The sequence below is a fragment of the Thermobia domestica genome, chromosome 5, assembly GCF_964235325.1.
Source record: "Thermobia domestica chromosome 5, izTheDome1.hap1.1, whole genome shotgun sequence".
NCBI lineage: Eukaryota > Metazoa > Arthropoda > Insecta > Zygentoma > Lepismatidae > Thermobia > Thermobia domestica.
In genome coordinates, this window is record NC_137458.1 from 117,786,765 (window position 1) to 117,808,165 (window position 21,401).

General features: G+C 33.6%; 1 long non-coding RNA gene across 2 annotated transcripts; it reads right to left on the reverse strand.

The window, feature by feature from the left end:
• Window positions 1–3,011: 3,011 nt before the first annotated feature.
• Window positions 3,012–17,958, reverse strand: LOC145684683 (uncharacterized). 2 transcript variants are annotated; one of them, XR_014131362.1, is made up of 2 exons: window positions 17,531–17,958; window positions 3,012–3,437 (listed from the first exon to the last, which is right to left on the reverse strand). It is a non-coding gene; the product is annotated as an uncharacterized LOC145684683 (long non-coding RNA). The 2 variants fall into 2 exon arrangements; XR_014131361.1 differs by having other exon boundaries at window positions 17,333–17,958.
• Window positions 17,959–21,401: the final 3,443 nt, after the last annotated feature.

A 21,401-nucleotide genomic window follows, 5' to 3' on the forward strand; every position in this document is an offset into this window, starting at 1 on the left:
TATTTTTGAATTCAAATATTAAATTCTTATTTTAGTGAAAATATCCATTACTTAATCGAACAGTTGCAGTCAAACTTTTAAACATGCCATTTCCAAAAGAATTCGTAAATTGTGTGGAAAAATAATTTTGCGAATTTAAAACATTATGTTTGCTTTACAAAATTCAGTTTCAAAACATTTTGAAGTGTTCTTTAAGTCATTTAAATTACTGGATAAATAGACTAGTAAAATATATAAAATCTCAACTCAAATTATATTCTGTTTAAACATTTTTCGATATACCAAGTTACCAGTGATGGAATTTGTCCGTTTTCTCGTGTACACGTCTGACTATGTGTATAACTATCCACGAACAATCGTTCCACTATCTTCACTAATGTCTTCTAACATAATGCGCAACGAGTTTTGAGTAAAACATGTAATTCCAGTAATTTCCCTGATTTTTTGTTAAAAATTTTGTAATAACCTTAGGTATAACATATTTTTTTCAAGGCCTGAAAGTGATGGCAACATTGTCAAAAAGAAATAAAACTGAAAACAAACGTGTTTTCGCACAGTTTTTCCTCCATTTTAGGACCCTCAAAATCAAAAGAACATTTCTTTGCAAGAGTTCACGATTTTCCATTCTTTTCCGTCCCTTCCGCTTCTGTCGTTCTTCGGTTACTTCGATTGTGTCCATTTCGGAACAAAAGCGCCAAGCATATCTCCGTAACAGTGCTTCCACTTCAACCGACTCTTGCATAAACAAAGTTAAAAACACCTCGCGTGGCCTCCTTGTATCTACCAGTGCTTGCTTCACTGGCCTTATAGAGTGAAGCTCTCTGTTACCCGCATTCGTAAATGGCGACTTGCTACCGATAAATACTGTTTTCCCACAACTGACGTTTCGAATACGCACTACAGACAGTGGAAAAGCAAGGTACGCCTCTTTTCTATGTTTTATCAGGAATTGAAGTAACTTCACGTACCTGGTAATTGTAGAGAGACCTGCAATTATTTGGATCATTATCATATACGTAACAAACGACGCGTTTTGTTTCCGATATTCTGTGTACCATATTGACCAATTTACGTTTTTCTTTCTTCGGTGATGTAAGCTGTATTTTGTTTGTTTCGTTTCTGCATTTACAGGTATTTACATCGTGTTCCAAAAAGGTTGAACGCATTGATTATGGCTTTTTAAGGCAAAACTTTTCTACTCACCAAAGATACCAAGATCGAACCCCCAAGCCAACTTTTGCAATCGGGAGAAATTGTGCAAATGATGTGTCTTTTAAGTATAATGGCATGTTGAAATGTTAAGTGTAGAAAAAAGTAACACTGATTGAAATACTCAATGATACAATATTTCGAAACTATGTATACATGTGAGCACATATTGGATACGCCATTTTGAATTTTGTAATTTTGACGTCATATTCTGAATGAGCTGTCCTAAAAACCCCCTGGCAGTATGTTTTCTTCTACATTAAATGATTTTCTGTCTATGCTTGGAGACCACGCCTAATGTTCAAAGGATGGTCTATATTTTTAAACCGAAATACGTGTCGATTTCATTTTCATTTCATTTTATTTATCCTCCATTCTGTACAAACTTGGAAATAATTTTCCGATAGTACATGGGATTCGTCATGTTTGATTGAAGCAGAACATATATTAGACACATTTGTTAAACATAATTCATACATTTATACATTATAATAATTTGAAACATTATTATACCAATACTACATCATACCTTATACATAAATGGACCTATCTCGTTACTTTGTTACTACTATTTACATTGTGACTATTTAATTGATTATATTCATCTATTGTATAGAAGCAATGTTACAATAGGTATTCTTTTAATTTTCTTTTGAATGCAACATTAGACGTGATTACGTTTAATTTGTTTGGTAACTTATTGTATAGCATAATACCAGCATACTTTACTCCCTTTTCGTACATTGCTGTTCTATGCTTTGGTGGATGAAAATTAGTCTTTTTTCTTGTGTTATAATCATGCACGTCACCGTTAGTTGTGTACTTATTTATATTGGATCTTACAAATTCTATTAAGCAATATATATACAAACATGGTAAAGGTAGTATAGCTAGTTCTTTAAAATATTTCCTACAGGACTCTCGGGGTCCTACACCAGCTAGGATTCGTACAACTCTTTTTTGAAGAACAAAAATATCTCTACTTTTTACAGTATTTCCCCAAAATATTAATCCATATCTTAATATAGATTCAAATGAGCAGTAATATAATATTTTACTGTATTTCGGTTTATAGTATTTTTAATGGTTTGTACGGCGAAACACATTTTTCTTAACGTATTCGCATTTTTTCTATATGATAATCCCATTTTAAATTTGCTGATATTTATTATTTTTTATTTTTTGATGTTATACAACTATGCAAAGTATCATTTAAATAGGTGAGTTACGCTTCCGTAGTTCTCCTTGTAAGTCGTATGTACTGCTCAAGCCTTCGTATGCGAAACTAACAATTGATGCATACTTCACTGCTATTCCAGACTAGATCATCATCATCATAGGTATTCTGCCTTTATTGGCAGGCACTTGCGGCAGCTGAGAAGCTTCCATGCTCCACGGTCCTCCGCTAACCTCTTCGTCTTCGCATATGATCTTTCTGTTTTAACATCATACATTAATTGTAGTCTCCTTCGCCCCCTCCCTCTCTTTCCCGCCACCATACCTTCTAGGACGTTCCTCATGATACAATCTCTTCTTAGGCAATGTCCCAATCAGTTTCTCTTCCTCTTCCTAATACTTTCTAAAAGTGTTCTTTTCTCACCCACAATTTCTAACACTCTCTCATTCGTTTTCCGCTCTACCCAACTAATTCTTTCCATTCTTCATTCTAGACTAGAGGTTTCATATATATCAATTGATCTATCGAAATTCTTTCAGAATTATGCATGTTCCTGCAGTAATTCGTATTTAGGAAGTTATATGCAAACTACGAGAATGAAGTGTTATATAAGGTTAGACGAAAATAATCTTCATAAAATATAACGCATTTTAATCCTAAAGTAAAATACATTACATATATTACACATAGAATATCAAAATGTTGATTAGGTCTACTCGTTTAATTTAGCAACATCGAACGATTCACAAAGATGACCATTGTAAATACACTTATCCTCCCATAATAATATTGATGATAGGAATATGAATCAATTTGACAAAATAGCCAACGAAACCCATCAGACAAAAACCAAGTGCTGTCGCTTTTGCAATTCGTTTATATTCCTCGAGTCCAGGTTTATGGCAGTGCTTAATGAAACGTATGGAGTCCCTGGTAAAAGCTCTCGTGAACAAAATCAATGTTTGTGATGTCTTCATTTTGTTTTGTTTGAAATTGTTCAGTCATCCAACCGTTGCTATAGTAATCAATCCATTGTGTGAGATTTTATAAGCTGGAAAAATAAAAAAAATACATGATGGTCGTAATTAATTTTTCCGTAATAGTACATTAGGTACAAGTGATAGGCTAACCTATGAAAGCAAATCGAAACCTTTTTCTTAAAAAAAAGAAAAAAGAAAAAGAAAGAAAAATGTTATTGCTGAACAGAAATAAGACCCTGCAATTCAGACAGAATTGCTATCAGCCGATATCCAGTCTTATATCACTCTTTCGCCACTTCTTGGCAGTGTTCGTTGGTTTCCTTAAAAGAAATTTCTCTCGACTGACTGATTTTCCCTTTTCTTATCAAATTTTCCCTAGCTTGTGAGTGTCTAATTCCTATTATAGAAATTATAAGATTAATTTAGCTATATTAAAGGAAGCATAGCCAAATTTGTTTATGGCATCTAATTCTTCACTCTTCCTTAATTTTTTAATAACAAAATACACCTAAATACACCCAGCCAACAGTGGTGTAATGAACAGACACACATAAAAAACACACAAACTATTGCTATTATATTGGTTTACTCCTGAAGAAAAAACAAATGTAAGCATTTATATTGTCTAGTCAGTCAGCGCGATAATTTCCCTGAATTTTCACGTTTGATCGAAGAAAAAAAAAAACTAGATCAGGGAAATTTCCCTCAAACTACAAACATTACTTCTTGGCCTAACTAAAGTTTTTTTCAATAACCTTCCCAAAACTAACATTCTAATCCAGTTATTTTCATCTGGTTTCTCTGTGACATGATAGTTTTATTCAGTTTTCAATGGCACGCCAAACAAAGTCCGTAGCAGTACAGATAGTAGGGTTAACAGTAGAAAACGATACACTACAAAAATGGCTTCCATTGTAATTGCCGGCTTTGCTCAGCGTTTGTAATCTAAGTCAATTGTCAACGTAGCCCCTACGAAAGAAATAAAATTGCGATGAGACTACAAGCTTGGATAAATGACAGTATATTATTGGCTGGTCAACATTAGCATACCGACCATTATCGTACGTATAAGGGCATACGGAGCAGAGGAAGCGACCTGGCTTTGTTGAAAGGAAAACAACAACATTGATGGAAGACTATGATCTGGCAAGTGAAACTCTCCTGGACATATATTACACTACTTCTACTCTACCAATACTGGGTAGGGCTTCATTTCATATCAGTGATCGCAAATTGTGTTAGTGTACGAAATCAAACATAAAATATACATTAAGAACTTTGGTGGTTAGTATCTGGGGGGGGGGGGAAATGAGGGGCATAGAGTATTCTAAACCACAAAATTAACGTCACAGAAGACAGATTGCACAATCAGTATATGATATCAATTATCGCAAACTAAAACCCAGAGGCAGCTCGTGAGGGAAGTCACACTGGAAAAATTAAAGTTTTATCTCTTGAAACTAAAGGGGTTTGTACATGATCAAATAAAGCTTGAACAAGATTTTTGTTCAAGATAATTCAAGACTGATGAAAACGATGTCATTTTAATCTTGAATGCAATACGTAAGTTCTAATTAAACATGTTAAACACTTAAAAGAAATTAAACGTTAGCGAAAGCAAACAACATATTATATAGAAAAAATAGTGACTGTGGTCGTAATCAATTAACAGTACCAAAGAAACGTTTTAGTCATTTTCAAATAATAACTCGTATAAAATTCGCTTAGAACAACTTCATATACTTCACGCATATAGTATATAACGTTTACCGCCAGTTACTGAATATTAATGATTATATTTCACAAGTTAAAAGTAATTGCACATGTATGTATGATAGACAACTATAAGACACATTACACATTGAAGTACACACACAAAGACAATACGCACAATAGGGCACAAAATTGTCTTTGCTTCACCATTTCTGTTCTTCACACATATACTGTCCCGGAAAGTTTCTTACAAATGTCCAGCAAGCATTATTCAAGATCAGAAGAGGAAACCTACTTTCGATGTAAGTTAATTCAAAGCATTTTCAATTTTAAAAATGTATGAAAAAATATGCATTTTTGATATTGACCATTTTTGAATATACATAAATCATTACTCAGACCTTTCTGTAATTAGTATATGATTAAATAATACTATTAATAAATAATATGTAATATCAAAGTGACTGGAATTTATGTTTAGATAAATAATAAGAAATAATATATGCACAAGTTGAGAGACGCTTTTAGCTTCTGCCTTTTATAGAGCAAGGTGGTTCTGTAGATGTTACAGACGGACACGTGAAGAATTTTACCAAATATTTGTATTTTTTAAACAATTTCATTTTTCTAAACGCTTGAAAATTGTAGTTCAAATACAACTGTAGTAGATTTATTTTAAGCTATCCTGGAAACATGTAATTTCTTTAGCATTGGTTAAATTTACAATAAACAATTATAGTCCGCGTCACCCGAATTGGCGTGTGGCATTAGCCAATAAACTCGCAATGCGTTGTTACTAAGCCTTCAGGGAGGAATCTAATTATTCATAATTGTCCACAAATATGAACAAAATCATTATGAATGATTAGATTCCTCCCTGAAGGTTTAGTATCAGGGCACTGTGAGCTACATGTCAATTCGGATGACGCGGACTACTAGTTCTTAATCAACTCAGAATAGATCAACTGAATCTTTTTCTTTCTTTCTTTTCTTACAAGTCATAAAAATATCATGAAGCAGAAACACTAGAATGATAGTAAAAAGCTAATACCTCTAATTTATCATGCTTAATTGTATCGTAGCCATGGTTCTTTCGCGATTCTCCGCGATGAATTGAAGGACCGCGGACCAAAATGAAGTATTCGCTGGTACGCGGTGGTAACTTCAATACCCCGACTCTAGATATCTCTTTCGACTCGACGAAACCCTGCCGCCAGCGGCACACTAGCAGCAATCCTTCGACGCGTCGCTATAGCGACGATCGACATTTACCAGCAAGTGGGCCACTATGTTGTTGAGTTGATTTTAGTTTAGCGTCCCTTTCAGCAGCGAGGCTATATGAGACGTGGACCTACTGATAAACGTGGAATCCGAACCACATGAGCTCCCGCCGGGATTCGAACCCAGGTCTCCCACGCCAAAGGTGGGCCACTATATGTTAGCGACGTTTACAGCATGGCGTTTGAACTTGGATGGCGTAATTACTGCATAGTATGTTATTATTTCTGTAATTTTTACTGGATTGTATGTTATTTCGTGTATTAGTGGGCACTAGTTTGCCTCCAGGTCCTCGAATGAATGAATTTCGGCGTGCACTTTGGTGTAAATAACCTTACAGAAAGGAGCTCATTCGTTCAAAAGAACAGAATTGAACTTAGTAAGATTTGAGTTATAGTTTCATGTGGCAGGGTAGGGTAGGGGTAACGTCCTGGACTCATGAGTAGTATGGGTTCAAAACGTAGGTTCGAATCCTGGTCAAGACAAAGGTCTTTTATTAACAAAGTGATCGTGAGGAATCGAAAAGTGATTTCTGATACTAAATGAGCAATCCGTAAGAATGTGAAGCCAAACACATGTATCATGATAGAGACGATTTACAAGTGTTGGCTGGGACAGGGCAAGTAATAACTAAGGGGGCTATTAATATAATCCGAAACACTTAATTGGTCTGTAGTATCCACTTTTCATGTTATTGTTCTTAGAAAAAAACACTATACCTTTTGTTAAATGGTTTCGGGTAGAGTAACAGTTGGTGTATTCGTACCGTCCTAGACTTCCAAGCGGTAAATCTCGGTTCGAATCCCCGTCAGATACTATGTATTTTTCCGCATAAAACATTCGCTACCAACGTTGGTTGGAGAAGTTACAAAGCGAAAATCCGAATAAACAGTGTGCAGTTTTCATCATACAGAGTAATGATAATTAGTTTCCATATTTATATTCGTCTGTCTTTCTCTCTCTCTATCCATCTCTCTTGACGTTTCCTTATCATGTCTTCCATCTTCTCTTCTCTCTCACACACACACAAATACACACTCTATGTCAAGGAAATACGTAAAGTTTATTTTCTTCCTGTGGGTTACGAGTCTCAATCAAATCACCGTGTCAGTGCGATGACACGTTTCAGCTCTGGCGTGTTCATTTTATCATTGCTAATTACAAGTTACATCCGTAATAGGTGGAATCGAGAATGGATATTCGGAACAGACATATGTTCAGAAATGACTAGAAAATGGCCCCCTTTTGGGTAATTTCAAGAGAGGTTTCATTTATATTAATTTCACACAAAATTCGTTACCATCCTGTAATTCTTGAATATTTTTATCCACGTATGAAATGCGAAATATGCAAGATTTGCTACGTCTATAAGGAACCAGCATCCAATTTTCCTTTTAAACATTTGTAACTTTTCATTATCATATAATTTTAACTTTTAATTTGGCTCTTTCTGATAGAAATTTAGCTGTAAAATAGGACTCATTCAATTTTTCTTTCTATCTTTTTTCTATATTTTCTTTCTTTTTTTGTTCAGTTTGAATTAATAGTCTGGAATAGAAGGTATGACCTACGATACCTACTAGGCTTATTATAATGTGTTTCAGATCTGTACTTTTAATGAACACTACCGACTTTGCAACCGAGCCACGCAGAAAGACAGGATGTGTGTTAAACTTTTGGCATGATCGTAGATGTGTCTCGGAACTTTTCAGTTTCAACGGAAATTGAGTACTTAATTTGATCACCAAGTTTGGTATTCACTTTGAAAGTGACTTGAATTTTTCAAGCATCCTCTACGTATTTATTTGAATAGTTGTGACAAAAATTTAAAAAAACGTTATTTCTATATTACTGTTGGATTTCTGGGAACGGAACTTTATAATGTTAGGTTCTTTTCTAACTACGTTTAAATCCAATATGTGCTCCAATATGTGTTATGTATGCTCCCTTTTCTTTTTTTCTTTTTCTATCTCCTTTTCTCTCTCTGTCTCACTTCCGTACCTCTAACAGATGTATATTGGTTTCAATTGTTCATTGAGCTATGTTTAAGTTACTCTTTAAATCAACTTACGAATCTTCTTTCCTCTCATTTTTATTCTTTTACTTTATTGACACTAGTCCATGTATATTTTGAAATTAGAATTATGCTCATGTTGTTACTGATTTTAATATGGGAGAGAGGAAACGAGGAGAGAGAGGGGGTCTCTCTACCAGACACGATTGTGGGATAAGAAGATATATATTGGATGGCCTAGCTGCAAGATGTTAGCTGTCGCTTTTTTATGCGAAGTGTATAAGTTCAGTAATTCACAATGAATATATTCAATCAGAAGTGTTTTGTAACGAAGAAATAACAACATGAATTGTTAAATCTCTTTTAACAAACTGTCGAGATCTGAGAGTCAACAAACTTTACACTTTCCGGTACCGATTACCTCGAAACCCCGGTAGTCAGAATTAGCCCGGGATAGAGGACATATATTTTTTTTAACAAAATTACAATCTCAGCTAAATGCAGACGTCTTTTAGTGTGAGAGACAAAAGGAATTGAATCTCTTATTTCTAGTTCTATTAATCTTATGGTTCTGAGTCTGTCAAAATTACTGACAGAAATAAGGACAATGCTTTGTAGAACATTCCACTTTATTATCACATGAATTTCATCTTCCGGTTTGCTTAGTTGTGAAAAATTATAGAGTATATTGCTATACTACGTAAAGTATGTGTACTGTCGCTGATTTCTGATGACAAACGGAAACAGAGGTAAAAGATAAATTACAGTAATAGTTTTTTATTAAGTGGGAAGTATAACTACTTTTATTTTAACAATTTTTGGCTTAAAATGTTTGTTCGTGTTCACCCCCTTTCCCCTCAACGTTGGATACGGAATGCAAGAACACATTTAGATTTTGATTATTGATTCCAGTATATTTCAAGCATCATTTATCGAATCTAGGCTTCTACGATAGGTATGATATGCTGATATTGACACATATCAACATTCGATATCGCAAATATATCAACATCGTTATATCCATATCCTAAATTTTCGATGTCGATCTTGGGGAAGGCGAGGCATAGGAGGCGTATAAGACTTGCGATGGGGGACGAAACAAAACTTTATTTTTACAATAATGTCTTCCAATGACAATTTCTTTATTACCGCAAATAGCAATGTAAATAAATCCACTTGCAAATTTGCAATATTATATACTGTAATTTCTTAAGCGCCAAAACTTTTCTCTTCCCGTAAAAGAAAAGAAAAAAAGCACCTGTCCAAAACAAGTTCTTCAAACTTTGACCTAGAATTTATCAGAAGAAATTGTTTTTGTTCCTCTCTCTCAAAGATTTCCATCCCACTTAGCCTTTGAGACTGCTCATTGACAAAAACTGCAAACATGATCGCTATATGCCTAAGAGCAGAATCAGAGATTGGGAAAGGAAAAGAGTTTTCAATAATAATAATAATAATAATAATAATAATAATAATAATAATAATAATAATAATAATAATTGAGTTTACAAGTAGGGGTCCCATCTGTTTATCTTGCACGGGAGGCCCGCAAATCTACTACGCTAATGGGGTCCCTTAATCTATGTTTGTCTCTCTTTTTGTTCTCTGTGTTGTTAAGCGTTTATATTAAACTTTTACATTGTTTAACCTATTTTCTTATTTCCGAGTCTTTTTTTTTTTTTTTTTTGAAAAAGGAACGAAACTGCTTTGCTTTGATATTTATTTCTTACCATTCATCTTGTTTCGACTGCTTAAGTAAGATCATTTTGTAACTTTTTGTGTCATCCATTTCCCTCATAATAATAAAACCATCATTCTTAACAATTTACTTTATTCTCTTGTTTGCAGTTTGCCACACTAATATATTTGTAACAGAATTGAGGTTTGGTCCAACGCCTTTCGAATTCTCAACCAACACAACGACCGAGCTTTTGGGTTGCCTACTACTGCAGGAAAAGGTGAATTGCACGTGGTAATGCACTTTTGGAGTCGTGTATACAAGAAAACATAAATACTATATTATCTTTCATTTTTCTTTAATGTTTTTTAAATGAAAGAAAGCAAATCCAAAATGGTCTCAATAAAAGCTTATACTTACCTAACTAACTCTAGTCTATGGAACCCGGAGGTTCAGTGCCGCGTTCATGAAAATTCTGCAATGACTTCTGTCCTTAGCCAAGTGGATCCAGTTTCTACATTGTATTTTTGTTTCTGCGAGATCCATCTTAATATTGTCCTCCCATCCAATGGCGAGGCTTGAGGGGAGACAGGGTAGACAGCGTCCACCCTTTAGAATTTGATATGTATTAGGCCATTAAGCCTAAATTACTAACTTAAAATTTTGTAATTTAAAGATTCTGAACTTAAAATTTGCTATAATTTATTCTGAGATTTTTAAAATTTTTTTAATGTTTCCATATGAAAGACAGAAAGCAAAGCGTCTCGCAAAACCTTGAACATTATTCTTCTGCTACATCCATTTAACTTGCATCAAACTATAGAAGCGTAGGAGAAACAGGCACATGAGAAGTTAAAGTCCAAAGACTCGCGCTGTGTAGTAGTACCAGCGAAAAGACATTTGCTGTTCTTTCTGCGTTTGCAGGGCTGCCTATCTTGTTTATTTTAAGCTGGATTTGAAAGTGAAAGAAACAGACTGCTATTTCTTCTTATTTGTTTTTATTTTAAACCATCTTTCGAGGTCCCTCTATAAAATATTAAATTGTTATAATGTACCCTTGAAGAACATATATATATATATTGTCCCTATATTTGTGTCTCCAACATCAGAAAAAATGACCCCCCTAACGAAAAGTTGATATGTATTGGCAATTTTATCACTTTTAAGTTTTTCGCAAGAGTGACAAGTACTTTTACATGTCCCGGTAAACGCCCCCCTGAGTACTCCCTGGTTCGAATTTTTTTTAAAAAAATCGTCTTAGTCTGGGGTCTAGACCAAGATACCCGTGACCAAATTTTGGTAACTCGGTCCACTCGTCTGATCTCCAGGCCGCAAAGACACAAAAACAAACAAACACACAAACTAACTCTATTTTATTTATATTAGACTCTTCCCTCAATAATTGTGCAGATGAAAAACTTAAAAAATACAAAAATCTGGTCATTGTAGAATTAATAAATTATGGAAAATTTAGTATCAATAAATTTTTCCATACGGCAAACTAAATGACCTGATATCCATCTTCCTTAATACTTTTTGCTCAGATCAGCTTAAGAATGAACTTACCAACTTATGTTCCGATAGTAACGAACACATTTCTCTTCCCGAATACTTGAAATACATTCTCAGTAATGAACTTCAAAGTGTATATCAGAAAACAACAAAGCTGCTAAATATGGTATTGAGCATTCCATCAATTTGAAAACATTCAATGAGTGCCCTGATAAGAGTGAAAACTTACTTAACGAACAGCATAACCCTTAACGCACCAAGCCGAAATCGTCAACGTTGTGTACCAAGCTGAGTTTTTCTGGGGACCCCAGGTATTATTTTAATTTCTCAACTTTTTTTTAAAAAATATTTTTAATGAACATGTCATTGATCTAATTATGTAGCAGATATCCCAAAAGGATGCAGGACACATATAAAAATCGAGAATAATTGGTTCTTATAGTTGCAGCAGTATCACCAAATATCACTCTCTGGATTCCCTAGAGGACCCCACTTGGTGTGTTAAGGGATAATAAATTATGGACATTTCCTGAATTACAGACAATCTTTCTGAATTCTGGACACTTACAATAAAGAACTTCGTGTGGGAGCTTTGTAGAATACCTGAATTCAAAGAAAGAGCTATTAATATTTTCGCCGAAATGAAGAACAGGGTATGGAGATTATTTACAAGACTTTAAGGTATTTGGTATTAGGTTAGGTGTTGTAAGGTGATTTACTTCTATAGTTTTTTTCTTTTTTTACTCTACAATTCATTTCTAAGATATTTAGACATGACTATCCCTAAAGAGGGTATGGGGAAGTGATGCCCCCATTTCTAGCTTCTTCTATACTTCGAAAAAAAAATACTATACACCGAATTTCATTAATTATAAAATTTTACACTTAAAGGAACAGAATAAACATATATTGCAAAGAATATTGAAAACTCAAACATTAACACTATATTTATGAATTATCAGGGATCATCTTACTTGGGATAGTGATTAGTGTATATCAGCATCTTTCATACAGTATCATACAGTATGAAATATCAAAACTGAAAATAGAAGTAAAAAACAAATACCATACAATATATATATATATATATATATATATATATATATATATATATATATATATATATATATATATATATATGTGTGTGTGTGTGTGTGTGTCTGTCTGTCTGTCTGTCTACCCAGTTTTTTACAGCACGCTTCGCCACTGCTCCCATCTGCACCTAGGTCTTCCTAATCGTTTTCCAATTGGACTTCCAGTTAAAACCTTGAAAGCTTTCCTACTTTCTTCCATTCTGTCTACATGACCTCCCTATCTGAGCCTCCTAGACTTGATGACCCTAACAATGTTTGGTAAACGGTCAAAAAAATATACAGTTATTCGTTATGAAGTTTCCATCATTCCCCATTCCTGTTGCTTTTGGGTCCGAAATTTCGTCTCAGGATCTTGTTCCCAAATACTTTCAGTCTACGTTCTTCCCTCAGAGTAAGCGACCCTGTTTCGCAACCATGCAGCACAATAGGTATGATTATTGTTTTATACCAGGTGCTAAGATAAAAGACGTTGTGTTTCCTAACACCCACAATCAAAATTATGGTGAAAATGACACAGTTGTAAAAATAGGCGGTGCAAATGACGTTGTTTGTAATGAAGCTGAAAATGCACTCTAGAATTGGCTCTTCAGGCACAAATGTAGTGATAGTAAATTTGCCGTATCGCCATGATTTAAATAACTCATCGTGGGTGAATAATGAAATAAAAGAAACAAACAAAAAAATTGCTATCTTGTGTAAAAGTTTCAAAAATGTCCAACTTCTTGATATAAGTTGTGTGCCCCAAAACTATCATACTAATCACGGCCTTCATTTAAATCGACTAGGGAAATCGTTTTTTCGCAACGCACTGTACAATATCATTATGTGAAATACGTTTAGACCACAGTGCAGAGCTAATAGTACGTTAAAACCTATCAACTGTGGAAGTACATCAGCAATAGTGATAGACGGAAATGAAAACGATTGTGAAGGTAATCAAATTTCGTCTGAACAAAGGAGACACAGTTTAACTTACTTCGGAGCAAATCGGAATGAGGGTGAAGTGTTAAAATTGATAGGAAACTCATACGTAAGCCATGACAAGGAGCCAGGTGTACTTTTGGCTATTGAATGTGAAGAAATTGGTCGAATATCGTTAATACAAGGCCCACATAATACAAATCATGATACGAAAGAACCTGGACTGGATGTTAACAGATCGCAGCAAGTATCCACAAATGGTATAGAACAAAACGATCCACCTAGCGAAAATCAAATAGAATAAGAAGGGTTCCTACAAAGTATGATGATATATTTTTTTTAAATACAAGTTCCAAAAATAATTCCAAGCACTTAGCCAATAGAGGTAACAGTGACTACAATGTAATAAATGTATATTACCAGAACGTGCAAGGTTTAGCTAGTAAACTTGATTTTTTTTATGTGTTAGTTGAAGAGGGTCTTAAAGATATGCATGTCATGTGCTTTAGTGAACATTGGTTATCTGCTAATCAGATGAATATGGTACACTTAAATAACTATCAATTAGCTACAAACTATTCACGCACTAGTAGGCAACATTGTGGGGTATGTATATTTGTAGGAGACCATTTAGTTCTAAGGAAACAGATGTAAGTCTTTTCGTTGTTGAATTGCATTTTGAAATAGTTGCTATTTCAATTGAAAACATGTGTATAATTCGCTTCTATAGGTCATCAGCAGGAAATATTATTTTATTCTTTAGGAATCTTGAAACTGCTCTTGAGTCTATGTGTAAGAAATATAGTACGGTAATAATTTATGGTGATACTAACATTGACTGGCTGGTTCAATCAAGATAAAAAACAAAATGTCAAAATATATTAGATATGTTTGGGTTGCAGCCCCTTATCAGAGAACCAACTAGAGGGAAATCTGCGTTGGATCAAGTAATAATAAGTAAACAATACACAGAGTCAGTTACTTCTTTGAATATCTTTAAGCCAGGCTTTTCTGACCATGATGCAATAATAGAGCAAATACATACATTTCAAATATTCGTACCTACTCAATCAAAAATTGTAACAAAAAGATGTTTCTCAAAAACTAATATTAATTACTTTCTACACTTGTTAGCACAAGAGACCTGGCACAAAATATATGAAATTGGGGATACGGATGGTAAATTTAACCGTTTTCTAGATTTCTCTTTCACTTCAATATTGCGTTTCCCAGAAAGAACTACAGTAAGGTTGGGATGGGGAAACTATGGATCACTATAGTAATTAGGACTTCTAAACTCAAACTACTTGAGTTATCAAAAAAACTAAAAACGTGTAAAGATGTAACACTTCAATTTATTGAATATGTGAAATACTATAAAAAGACGTACAAAGAGTCACAAAACGGCAAAGCTTTTATACAGTACAAATTACATTTTAGCAGCGAGAAATAAAAAATAAAGCTATGTGGAAGTTAATCAATGGTAAGATGAATACGGTAAAAACAACAGAAATTGATGCAATAAAAATAAACTCTCAAGTAGTATGTAATCCAGATAATATTGCAAATCATTTTAATAAATATTTCTTAACTTTAGAAACATTTAACCCAATGAAAATAGCTCATCAAAAAAATGACTGGAAGCTAAAGAGCGGAATACCTAAGTCGCTTTTTCTGAAACCAGCTACACCAGAGGAAATCTTACAAATAATAAAAGGCTTAAAAAGTTCCAGCTCTCCAGGTTGGGATGAAGTGCCATCCATGGTTGTAAAGGAAAATTCTCTTCTTATTGCACATCAACTCTGTCATATAATAAATCATTCATTTTTGACAGGAATTTTTCCTACGCGGCTTAAGTTAGCTAGAGTTACACCTGTGTATAAAAAGGGAAGTAAATTTGAGTTAAATAATTATGGTCCTATTTCAGTTTTGTCGTGTTTTTCTAAAATATTTGAGTTAGCAATGAGAGCGCACCTAAATAACTTTTTTTCCTTTTAAATAATATAATATCCACAGTCAACACGGGTTTCAAAGCCAGAAGTCAACCAACACTGCAATATTTAATTTCATCTCTGATGTAGCAATGGATATAAATAAAGGAAAACATATAATTGGTATTTTTGTTGATTTATCTAAGGCGTTCTATTCTACAGAACATGGTATTTTGCTAGAAAAATTGTATTCTTAAAGCATCAGAGGTGTGGCAAACAATTGGATAAAGTCGTATTTATCTGAACGTAGTCAAACTGTTGCCATCTGTAAAGAGGTAAATGGCAGAAGATAAATGTTTAAATCATCTATAATGAAAGTAACAAAAGTAGTACCATAAGGATCAATATTGGGTCCACTTTTGTTTGTAGTATATATTATTAATGATTTGGTTAACAGTCTAGGCTGTGTGAAGTCAACATTGTATGCTGATGACATAAATGCTATTGTCAGTGGAAACACAGTACATGAAGCAGAAAGGCTCACTACAAAGTCTCTAACAAAAATTATTAGTTGGTTAAACAAATAAATTAACTATGAATTTAGGAAAAACTAACATTGTCAAATTTCGATTCCCGGGCCAGAGAAATGAACTTGTAGCAATAACTGTAGACACTGTAGAATTATGTCAAACAACATTTATTACATTTCTAGGAGTATATATTAATGAAGATTTAACATGGAATACTCATGTTGAATATATTAATACTAAACTCAGTTCACTCTGCTTTGCATTCCGTAGGTTGCAAGGTAGTTTGTGCAAGGAAGCTGTCATGTCCTTATATTATAGCAAAGTTTTTTTCAATAATAAACTATGGTGTTATATTCTGGGGGAATTCGAGAATAAGTGCTAGTACATTCCGAATACAGAAAAAAATATTAGAATAATGTTTAGTATGCCTGAACGATCCTCATGTAAAAATGTTTTTAAAAAATATAGATTATTAACATTACCTACTTTATATATATATCCCACAATTATGTATGTAATCGAACACAAGGATCTATTTACATTAGCTAATACGGTTCACTCATACAATACTAGGCAGAATTGTAATTTGTATATTATCCAGCAGAACTATGCAAATTTTAGCAAAACTGAATATATGAATTGTATAAAATTATATAACAAAATTACCAACAAATTATAAGGACATTAACGAAAAACGGATATTCAGAAATATTCTGTTAGAATTATTGTTAGAAAAAACCTATTATTGTGTGGAAACTTATGTTACTGATAACATATAGAGAATGTAAACCATATCTGACAACTGTAATGCTTAATTGGGGATTGTCCTCATAAGCTATGAACAGGCAAATATATATGAAATATGAAATATATACTTGAAGCTTCAAATTCCTCGACAGAATTAGCGACGACAATAGATTTTGAATTGAATAATAACACGAATTTCCTGCTTTTAGTCAACATTTAATTTCTTCGTGAGTGGTTTTGGTGTGTTAATATTGATCCTAGATATTTGAAAGTCTCCTAATAGCTTATACTGATAATTATTTTAGGCTTATTTTTTATAATAAATGAAAAATATTCATGAACGAAACACTTACGTTAATAAGGCTAGATTAAGTAGTCTTTTTCTCAGTGAGGAGTAGGAGTTCGGGTCACGAATAGGGAACTGTGCACTAACCTATATTGGAACACACCTAATCTTGGGGCCCAGCTTTCATATACAATACATACTTCTAAAACATCTTGGAAGCTCTAGGAAAAAAGTAACTTCCACTATTGATTCTATTACGTACCTCCATTTTGATTTCCTTTCCATGTAACAGGCTTAGGTGTGTTTCGATCCATTTAACATTTTTCTTTATTTTAATCAATACAAACTCATAGAAGCTAAGCTTAGAAAATCCGAAGTTAGCCGGTATGTAGTTTAGAAGATCCGAAAATACTGTGATTATTATAAAACTATTTTCTATTGGATAATATGAAAAACTTACAATTTAAAACTTTCTAACTCGGCTCGGAATATAACTTCCCAAGAATGATCGACCACACAAAATTTATATTATGACTTGTGATTTGGAACAAGTTACTATGTGAATTATAGTTTTGAATGTATGAATCCCTATATTGTTACCCAAACCTACATACCGGTATTGTTTATCAGTTTATTATTTGAAATCTAAATTGGAAGAAAGAACTACATAGATATTTCATTCTCTTTATATATATGAGGAAAGAATGTTTAATTTCAGACTGTGTGCTATAGCTCGTTACGTATACCACATAATCCCAATCGAATAACAATTTAGAGGAAATTTCAAAAATGTTGAAATATGTGTTCAGTTATTTCCGATGAGTTTATTCACTTAGTTTCATTTACCTAACTTCAGGGATTCGTAAGGACCGGCTTTGTAATGTAGTCACAAAGTCACGTGCCTTCCTATTAATATAAAAAATAACAATTAATGAAAAATAGTTATTGCACCTATTTCTGTATAGTAGAAGAGCAATCGATTAAAAAAATTTGTTATTTTTAATATGGAGTCTCAAGCTGTGATTGATGTTCATCAGAGATTTGGCAATATAGCGTAAGTCACGATGGTTGATGTACACCCTCTGTTCATGTGTTCTGGCTTAATGCCGATATTATTTTTTGTTTCTATTTTCGGTGAAATTTGTAATTTTGAGTTATTTAGGTGTAAAGACCATTTACGAGAAATTTTGAGTTCGTGACGTAAGCGGTTTTGTTGGGGTGTCCCGTGATCATGTGAACACGCTAGGCGTTTAAGTACTTTCGCATATCACGATTAAGTGAATGCCCTGTTAAATTATTAACACATGTGGAAAAGAAAAGAGACATTTATTGTCTTAGAAATGTAATCTGTAACAACTTTTGACATCTCTAAAACATAAGCCAGCAGAAAATAATTTGAAAGGATAAGATATAAGATTGTTTTTCAATACTTACTGCGAGGACGATGCCATTTTTCTTGTATTTCTGGCGCATTGCGGATATCTGTACCTCTAGGTTACATTCACGCCACAATGTGGAATTTGTGTTGTATGAATATCGTTAACAGAATCTTCTCCTAGTAGTCAACACAAAAAGCGTAAAGAAACCACTGAAAGTATGTTATACAAGGCTTATTTTCGTAAATACTAACTGCTGTGATCATATGATCACGCACGGCGCTAATGGGTTAATTCTTTCTTGCGTTAGCCTGTCTCAGAGAACAGCCCTTTAAACACCTGTCCTTGCGTAAAAAGTAATCACACTTTTAACATAAACTTGTTTTCTACCTACCACTTTACGACTGGGGGAAGAGAAGAGGAGATGAACAGTAGGGTGGAGTCTCTCAGCTCTGTACTGGTTTCGCGTGTTCTACACGATGAAGATGCGAGAAAACACCTGCCTGTCGCGAGCAAAGACAGTAAGACATTATGTTTCAAGGGCGAAAGAACTCCGCAGTACATTTTCGAAGCAGTTTTTGCTGCGCTCATTTATAAATTATTAAAGAAAAATTAAAATGTTTTCCTAACACTCTCTCTGTCAAGCTGGTTTTGCATGACTGTCATCGTGAAGCCAGGTGATTTTTTTTAACTTACCGTATTCAGAATGATGTAATTTTTAATATATGTTGTTGTTGTCTTGTCTTATTGGTCCTCTATTGGCTTCTTTGTGGAAGTGCCACCCGTGGTACACGTGGCCCCAGAATGTAAATTTATGTCCTGAGACCACGTGTACCACTGGGGGGGACTACATTTTTTTGGGACATTTTTTCACCTCTGTTTAGTGTAAAATAAAATTGCTAGTGTTTAATAATTATAATTGCATACGTTCTTTACTGCTTGGTCAGACATTCCCTAATGCACACTCAAGCAGGTTGTAAGGACATGGAGGGATATTTTCGTTGTCATCGCAAGGACAGCATCGAAAACTGCTTGGCAATTCTGTTTTCTTTCACTGATCTCAATCACAGTTTAACATGTCCACAATAGAAGGCGACAAAATATCCAAAGTCTGGATCAGCATTCGAATCATCAAAACCACTTGTATCATTCTGTTATTTTAATACCTTCTATTGTTGGAATGTTGAATGAGATCATTGGAAGTAAACAAAAGTGTTGCCAGACAGTTTTCGATGCTGTCCCTGCAAAAATTTCCCTCCATGTCCTTACAATCTGCTTGAATGTGTATTAAACAGGGAAAGTATGACTAAACAGTAAAGAACGCATATAATTATAATGATTTGTTTGTTTTAATTTGTCATATATCTGAAAATATATATTTAATTTTGGTGAAGAGTATATTTCTTGTTTTTCTAATCACTATAACTACCGAGTGTCCTCCCATTCTATCTGTAGCATTATCATAATTTCTTGTTTTTGTTTTTCTTATCATAATTGACATGACTTCCAGATCACAAAAATATTAAGATAAATTAAGAAGAGGATTATTAAGATTAATTAAGAAGAGAATGACGCATTATTAAGAATAATTAGATCAGAGGACACTCGGTAAGAAGAGGATTATTAAGATCAATTAAGAAGAGAAGGACGTCACATGGTGCTTAATCTTCCCAGTTTTGCCAGCATTGCCAATGTAACTTCCCTCTTGTTGAACTCTGGGGCTGCCACTGTAAAATGCTGTTTTTGAAGGAAGGAAAAAATACATTTTCAAAATTTTTCCTTATCCCTTGCTTTCGTCAAAAAGAGATTTTTTTTTCTCAGGAAATTTCACGTTTCTACCTATTGTAATGAAACCATGAACTAAGAATTAAAAAACCATCATTTTTATTCATAAATGGCAATTTGGTACGTGAAAATGGAACGAAGTTTTTTTGTAATATCTTAACTGTTGGATACGTGCATAACATTATTTTTAAAAATCACAAGGACAGCATTTGTAATCAAGAAATCGTTGGAAGCAGAAGCAAAATAGTCAAGAATCACCTGTAGTCAAATAACAATGTTTTTCAATAGTAGGCCTTGAATAAAATCACGAAAGAGATGAAAGCAAACCTCAAGGTAAATTAAAGTTCAAAAATACTTATTTTTACATCATTAGATAACAACAATATTTTGTCAGAAAATGTAATTAGGACTTTCCTAAGGTTTTGTAAATTTTTATATTGGCTTTCGGCAAAGTAAAAAGGAAAAATAATTAAGGCAATCACGGACAATAGTCCATATAAAATGACCAAGTTTGCAACTAAAAAAAATCATTCTGCATTCTGGATCCTGCATCCAGCATCGAAATGGAAAGATCCATACGAAATTACAAATACCACAAGAGAGACCATTGTTTGGTCAAAACTAAGCGAAATATACACTAAGGTAAAGTATGACTACAGAGAACTTTAACTGTCTATTTTGTATGTAACATGATATTAGGACTCTGAAAGTGACAGGCAAATATCTGAATGTTTAAGTACTCACCTTATTTCTGTTATAATTGGCTTAGTATTGAGTGAATCTAAAAAATATTTGTTATACAGTTAAGCTGGCATACTATGTCTGGTTATGAACTCAATATTCTTTGAATGTTCACAGATGAATAATTAAGTGTTAGAAAAATATCCACTATACACTATACTACCATTGTAAGCTAATTGAGTCATCAATAAAATATTCTCAGTTATGACAATAAGAGATTGCAACCCTTCGTTTAATTTAACTCTTTAATTGAGGTACAAATTCGCTGTTTCTTTTGTAATTTATATAACACAATTTACAGTATAATACAATTTATTTTGATCTTTATTTCTTAACCATTTTTCTTTACTTACGGTATACTATACTAGTGACATAGTCGTTGAAAGTAAGCCACTTTTACTCTTTTATATAATTCAGAGATAACCAAAA